The sequence below is a fragment of the Bos grunniens genome, chromosome 5, assembly GCF_055505025.1.
Source record: "Bos grunniens cultivar Pamir isolate PY7600 chromosome 5, Bosgru_T2T1.0, whole genome shotgun sequence".
Taxonomy (NCBI): Eukaryota; Metazoa; Chordata; class Mammalia; order Artiodactyla; family Bovidae; genus Bos; species Bos grunniens.
In genome coordinates this window covers 99,607,790-99,615,157 of record NC_141169.1, presented here as the reverse complement: position 1 = coordinate 99,615,157, position 7,368 = coordinate 99,607,790, and the positions used below count along the sequence as shown (strand labels likewise).

The 7,368-nt window shown below is 39.2% G+C and overlaps 1 protein-coding gene across 2 annotated transcripts in view; it reads left to right on the top strand.

Annotated features, from left to right (window-relative positions):
* Window positions 1–499: 499 nt before the first annotated feature.
* Window positions 500–7,368, top strand: part of LOC147372686 (uncharacterized) — a 47,557-nt gene continuing 40,688 nt past the window's right edge. For both annotated transcript variants that reach the window (XM_086404104.1, XM_086404103.1), the window contains exon 1: window positions 500–632. The gene's annotated coding sequence lies outside the window, so the exon portion shown is untranslated. The remainder of the gene's footprint in view (window positions 633–7,368) is intronic.

The following is a 7,368-nucleotide window of genomic DNA, read 5'->3' as shown; positions in this document are numbered from 1 at the left end:
CATATGCTTTCCTCAGCCTTTTCTCTTCTGTTCGTCTTCTGCTACATTGAAGAAGGGCTTCCCAGGTGGTTCAGTGGTAAAGAATACGCCTGGCAGTGGAGACACAGGTTCAATCCCTGGGACTGTCCCCTGAAAGAGGAAATAGCAACTCACTCCAGTATCCTTGCCTGGGAAATCCCATGGACAGAGGAGCCTGTCAGTAGCAAAAGTTGGACACGACTTAGTGACTAAATAACAACACTGAAGACAGTAAGGTGCTTGAGCAGATTTATTAGTATATCATCCAACTAGATTAGAAGCTCTGTGAGGGAAGATACTATATCCTATCAAATTTTACAGCCTATACTGTCAGCAGGTATAGAGTAGGAACTGAATGAAAGCTCTGTGATTTACCACTTATTCTTTTTTAAATTTATTTTTAATTGAAGGATAATTGCTTTACAGTATTATGTTGGTTTCCACCAAACGTCAACATGAATCAGTCATAGGTCTCCACTTATTCTTAACAATTGCTTTTAAAATCAGATGTCTATTTTTCTTCCTACATATTACAGCTCAGTGAATTTTCCCAAAGAAGAAAACAAGATTTTTGCCCTCACTGCTTGTTAACCACTTACTATTCCACTTTACAGGTAATTTTATTCTTCCTGTTATCCATGAAGCCAAAGATTTTGTCTGTTGCTCTGTTTCCAGCCTAGAGCTTTGCCTAATGTGATATTAGGTAAATTGTTGAATGAATGCCATATTTGTTGATTTCCCTATACCTAGTCAGCAGTCAAAGAAATAAGAATATATTTGTCCCTGATAAAGGCATCTACTTTATTGCCCATAAATCAAGTTTTTACAGGCCATGGTGAATATTAATTTGCCCAGAGAGCTCTCAAACTGGAAGAAGCAACAAGGTGGCATAATTCTGATCAAGAAAGGAAAAAACTTGTTTATGCAGTGTAGCTGAAAAAAATTCTAAGAAGTAGAGACTATTAAAATTTAACTGTGAAGGGAGACATAATGATCGTAGTAAACACATAACCTAAGTGATTACTTGGCAAAAAAACATAGCATCGCTATCAATAGTTTTTAAAGTTATTAACATTTTTTAAAATTTTATTGAGCTTTTAATATTAGGAACTATGAAAACTTATTTACTTATATGGTCATAATCCTTGTGTGTAGTGTGTACCCTACGAGGAAGATACTTTCACCATCATTTTTCAGATAAGGAAACTAGGATTTCGTGAGGTTGAGTATGTTTCCAAGGTCATAGTAACTGGCCAAACCACAAGTGAATCTCAGGTTTATTCCTAAAGATACATTTGATAAGGAATTCAATTTTTTTTAACTATAGGTAATTATTTTCATTGGAAAAGACCCTGATGCTGGGAAAGACTGAGGGCAGGAGTAGGGACAGCAGAGAATGAGGTGGTTGGATAGCATTACTGACTCAGTGGACATGAGTTTGAGCAAACCGAGATTGTGAAAGATAGGGGAGCCTGATGTGCTGCAGTCCATGGGGCAGCCAAGAGTTGGACATGACTTACTGACTGAAAAACAACAACAGCAATTCTGAATAATCCCATTGCTTTTCTCAGATTCTCAAACAAAAGTATTACCTATGTAATACTTCAGGACATCTTTTTTTAAATATAATTATTGAGGGCCTTTTGTATTAGAATATATTTAACATTATTTGAGAGCTTTCCTTGAGGCTCAGCTGGTAAAGAATCTGCCTGCAATGTGAGAGACATGGGTTCGATCCCCAGGTTGGGAAGACACCCTGGAGAAGGGGAAGGTTACCCACTCCAGTATTCTGGCCTGGATAATTCCATGGACTGTGTAGTTCATGGGGTCATAAAGAGTTGGACACGACTGAGCGACTTTCACTAACAATATTTGATTGGCTCAGATGGTAAAGAATATGCCTGCAATGTGGGATACCCAGGTTCGATCCCTGCTCAGGAAGATCCCCTAGAAAAGGGAATGGCAACCTACTTCAGTATTCTTGCATGGAAAAACGGGGTCACAAATAGTTGGACACAATTTAGCAACTGAACAGTAACAACAATTCTGAATAATCCAATTACTTTTCTCAGATTCCCAAACAAAAGTATAACCCAAATAATATTTGAGGATATCTTTAAAATATAATTGTTGAGGGTCTTTTGTGTTAGAATATATTTAACATTATTTGTTAGGGCTTCTGTGCTGGCTCAGGTGTTAAAGAATCTGCCTGCAATGTGGGAGACCCGGGTTTGGTCTCTGGATCAGGAAAATCCCCTAAAGAAGGAAATGGCAACCCACTCCAGTATTCTTGCCTGGGAAATCCCATGGAGAGAGGAGTCTGATGGGCTACAGTCCATGGGGTCACAAAGAGTAAGGCATGACTGAAGGACTAACACTGACTTTTTAACATTATTTGATTTGTAAATTCAAGTGTTTTATACTCTAATGCCTAAAGCCATTTGGCCTATTTGTGGAGAAGAGCGGGGAAGATGATGGAAGAGACAGAGGAAAGGACATTTCCCCTAGGATGGAAAGAAAACACTTTCCTTCCCATGATGTAGGTAGAGATCAGTTACAAACATAAATTTTGAAGCTGAATCATCAATGTCCTAAGGAGACCTAACTAAATTTCCTGTTAAAATTTCTGCAGTCCTGTTTTAATGGGGACTTTTCCTGGTGTATCAGCAGTATTTGATAGAGTCAAGAAAAAAATAGGACTTACACATGGAGACATACAGGGGTGGCAGAATAGAAAGCTTATGAGTATAGGGACGAAAGAAGGAGAGGGAAGTCCTAATGCCTGGAAGGTAGTCTGGGGAGTAGATTTGAAATGTTCCAAACAACTGGACCAAGAAAAAAACCCCTGCAAGAACTGTCAGAATTTTCAACACTTGGGCTGGATTGAGTCACATCAAGTCTACTTTTTGAATTACCCTGAGTGTGGGAACTACCTGGAAATTTCAACAAGAGCCCTGGATGTTTCCCAGAAGGGTTTCTACCAGATCAGGTCATGAATCTTTTCGCAGCTGAAGCCAACTCCTCCCCACTTCTGCTTCTCACTGATAGGGATCTCGGCATTGCTCTTAGAGGAGCTGAAAGGCCAAAGGACATTCCTGAGTGCCTACAACTAGTGACGAAACAATAGAATTCTTAGTAAAGTACATCAGAGGGCACTCCTGCCAGTTTCTGTCCTAGTTAGGGATCTACAGTGAGCATTAGAAATTCCTGGTCATCCTTAATGGCTTTCAAGGACCAAGTGGGTTTACTCACAGCAAGCTGGGTGAAGTGCCATCAATGAACAATAAGGAGGAATAGAGGCCTTCCATATATTGAGTGAGGGAGAGTGGGTATACTTTTTCATGCAAATCAAAATGAGGAAAAATAAATCATCACACCACCAAAAAGCAAAAACCACTAAGGAAATGCTGTACTATACTTAGAACATCTGACTCTGAAATCATTGGCATGGTAGTATAGATTGTGTCCAGCAGATAAAGAAACAAAAAAGATGTTTTTAAAAAAAGCTATTTTTTAAAAGTCTATTTTAGCTTTTTAACTGATAAAACATCTCAAACCGCAGTCAAGGAGGAATACAGTTAACAGAGGCCTTAAAATTTAGAGGTTAAGCTAAATCTGTATAGAAGGAAAAGAAGATATTTTAGAACTCATTTAAACATGGGACTAAGAAATAGAGGTACTAATATACAAGTTAAGATAGTGTCTTAGTCTTCTGAAACAGAAAACTATGTATCTAGTTATCTATGTTGGTATCCCTCCAAAATTGAAAATAACCCATCTGTCACCTGTGCTTTTTTTCCCTCCAAAAAATGTGTATTGTCTAAATTGACCAAACCAACCACCTGATCCATTTTATAAATGAAGGTTTGTTACAGGCAATCCAGCCCAAAGCATAGATCTCTATACACAGCACTAACCAAGGTCAAAGTGGGTGGACTGTGGAAGAATGGGTTTTTCTGGTGTCCCTCTGGCTTCTGTATTTCAGTTTGAAAGTTATAAAAGTCTCTGGCTCAGAGGACCTGAGGTTTAACCAACAGCAGTGGACAAAATAACCTGAACAATCAGAGATTCAGCATTCTGTATTAATCTGTGCAGATTTCTGCTGGGATCTCTTTCAGTAAAGTTCAGGACAGCATGGCTTGAACACTAAAATATCTTTACAGTTTAAGTTCTAGCCTCTTTTGACATTGGGGGCTTCCCTGGTAACTCAGCTGATAAAGAATCTGCCTGCAATGCAGGAGACCCCTGTTCAATTCCTGAGTCGGGGAGATCCTCTGGAGAAGGCATTGGCTACACACTCCAGTATTCTTGGGCTTCCCTGGTGGCTCAGCTGATAAAAAATCCACCTGCAGTGTGGGAGACCTGGGTTCGATCCCTGGGTTGGGAAGAGCCACTGGAGAAGGGAACGGCTACCCACCTCAGTATTCTGGCCTGGAGAATTCCTGGACTGTATAGTCCATGGGGTCGCAAAGAGTCGGGACACCACTGAGCAACTTTCACTTTCACTTGACATCAGAAACAGCTTATTTGCAACACTCCTGATCTTAGGTGTGGGCAAACTGAAAAAACAAACAAACAAACAAAATTCTCTACACCGAGACTATAAAAAGTTTATTTTGGAGGGAAGTGATCAGCAGGCAAACATTGACAATCGTTTTATTTTCCCAATAATTTGGTTCCAGTGTAGAATCCAGCACTCTCCAGATTGCATGAGACCAGCTATGAATGTGATACTAGTAGCTTTTCTTGGGTCAAGACTGGGGTCTCTAACACAGGCTGTGCCATGGTAAGGAGAGGCACAGAGTTGTGTTTTGTTTTTAATTTTTTGGACTATAATTGGTTTACAGCCTTGTATTAGTTTCTGCTGTACAACAAAGTGATATATTCTCTCTTTTTAAAATTTCCTTCCCCTTTTTAGATGTCCTTTCCTTCATTGATAATATAGGTTGCCACAGAGCATTTACTAGAGTTCCCTGTGATATCCCATAGGTTCTTGTTATCTGTTTTATAAGTGTGTGTGTACTAGTCTCTCAGTCATGTCTGACTCTTTGCGACCGCATGGACTCTAGCCCTCCAGGCTCTTCTGTCCTTGAAATTCTTCAAACAAGAATACTGGAGTGGGTTGCCATTCCCTTCTCCAGAGGATCTTTCCAACCCAGGGATGGAACCCAGATCTTCTGCATTGCAGGTGGATTCTTTTACCATCTGAACCATCAGGGAAGTCCATTTTATACATAACAGTGTGTATATGTCAATCCCAATCTTCCAGTACATCCCACCCTGCTCCCCCCCCCACCCCTTGATATCCATTTGGTGTTCTCTACATTGAGAGGCACAGAGTTTAATCTCTAAATGCCAGTTTAATAGGGAGAAGACACAAAATACATTGGTATCCACTGTCTGACCTATTCTCCAGGCTCTATCTTTTATAGTCATTTTTATGTCTGCCTATTATTTGAAATAGGCTCCTACTTCTTACAGCTTATCTCTCCAAGATTAGTACATGAGAAGGAAGGATTTAATCCTAATGAGACATTTCCTGCTAAATCGCCTCATAAGCATCAAGGGCTATGCATAGTTGCTTGAATCTATTTTTTAATCTTAGTCATTAAAGAAAAGTTTAGTAACACTGAAATGCAAATCTAAAAAACTAAAATTGTGCTTCTTATAAGTACAAAGGAATTTTTAGCTTTTTTTACTGAAAGGAATTCTAAATCAAAGTATCCTTCATATTGAATTTAAATATAACCAGTATAATTAGAATTTCACCTTTCCTAAAACAAGGTAATTCCAGTGACAATCATTAGGAAATTCAAGTTTTCTTTCACTTTTATTGAAATATACTTGACACAGCACTCGATAAGTTTAAGGTATACACATAACAATCTAACTTACATATATTGCAAAATGATTACCACAATAAGTTTAGTTAACATCCATCATCTAGTAAGAATACAAAAAAAAAGATATATTTTCTCCTGTGATGAGAACTTTTGTAATCTACTCTCTAAACAGCTTTCAAATTTACCATGCAACAGTGTTAATTATAGTCATCATTTTATACATTACTTTGCTACCACTTATTTATCTTACAACTGGAAGTTTGTACGTTTTGACCATCTTAATCTACTTCACCCACCCAAGAAACTTCTTATATAGTGTCCAACATAATGAATACAGCTAAGAAATCTAAATCTTTATGCTGCTGCTGCTGCTAAGTCGCTTCAGTTGTGTCCGACTCTTTGCGACCCCATAGACGGCAGCCCACCAGGCTCCACCGTCCCTAGAATTCTCCAGGCAAGAACACTGGAGTGGGTTGCCATTTCCTTCTCCAATGCATGAAAGTGAAAAAATAAAGTGAAGTTGCTCAGTCGTGTCCGACTCCTAGCAACCCCATGGACTGCAGCCTACCAGGCCCCTCCGTCCATGGCATTTCCCAGGCAAGAGTACTGGAATGGGTAGCCATTGCCTTCTCCACTAAATCTTTATAGACCTGCATATACATGTATCATCATCTCCTCATCATCCTTAACATCAGAGCACACCATCGCTCAGTTCCCTGGAGTAAGGGTACACTTAACAAAGCCCTTATGCTTCCTAGTGTCAGACCTGACCTACTGCTCCATCAAAATCAACTTATAACCACATATTTTCATATATTTCATAAATATTCTCAACATTTATTTTCTGGTTTGCTGGGTGAGTGTTTGTTTTTTTGCTTCTACCATTGAAAAATTATGGCAATTCTAGCAAAGATTTCTTCTTTTTTTATGGTTTTTTTTTTGGGGGGGTGGGGTTTCCCAGGTGGCCCAGTGGTAAAGAATCTGCCAGCCAATGCAGCAGATGCAGGAGACTTGGATTCAATCCTTGAGTCAGGAAGACTCTATGGAGTAGGAAATGGCAGCCCACTCCAATATTCTTGCCTGGAAAATTCCATGGACAGAGGAAACTGGTGGGTTATAGTCCATAGAGCCTCAAAGAGTTAGACACCACTGAGCAACTGAGCACCACCAATGTCATTAGCAAGCACAAATTTGCCACATGCTGGTCTTAAGATGCATATACATTTTCAGCTGCTTTTATTTTATTTTAATTATTATAAACATCAACTCAGCACTACACATACACAACATACACACACACACACACACCCATAAACATGTCCGAAAATTCTACAAACAGGTGACATTCTCCTGTAAATTTCCCTTTCTGTTTTTACCCCTAGTAAATTGTTTTTGTTCTCTTTGACAAGCGACATTATTGTTCATACAATTCTTATACACACACACACACACACACACACACACACACACCCACACTCACACACACCCCCACACACAAATTTGATAT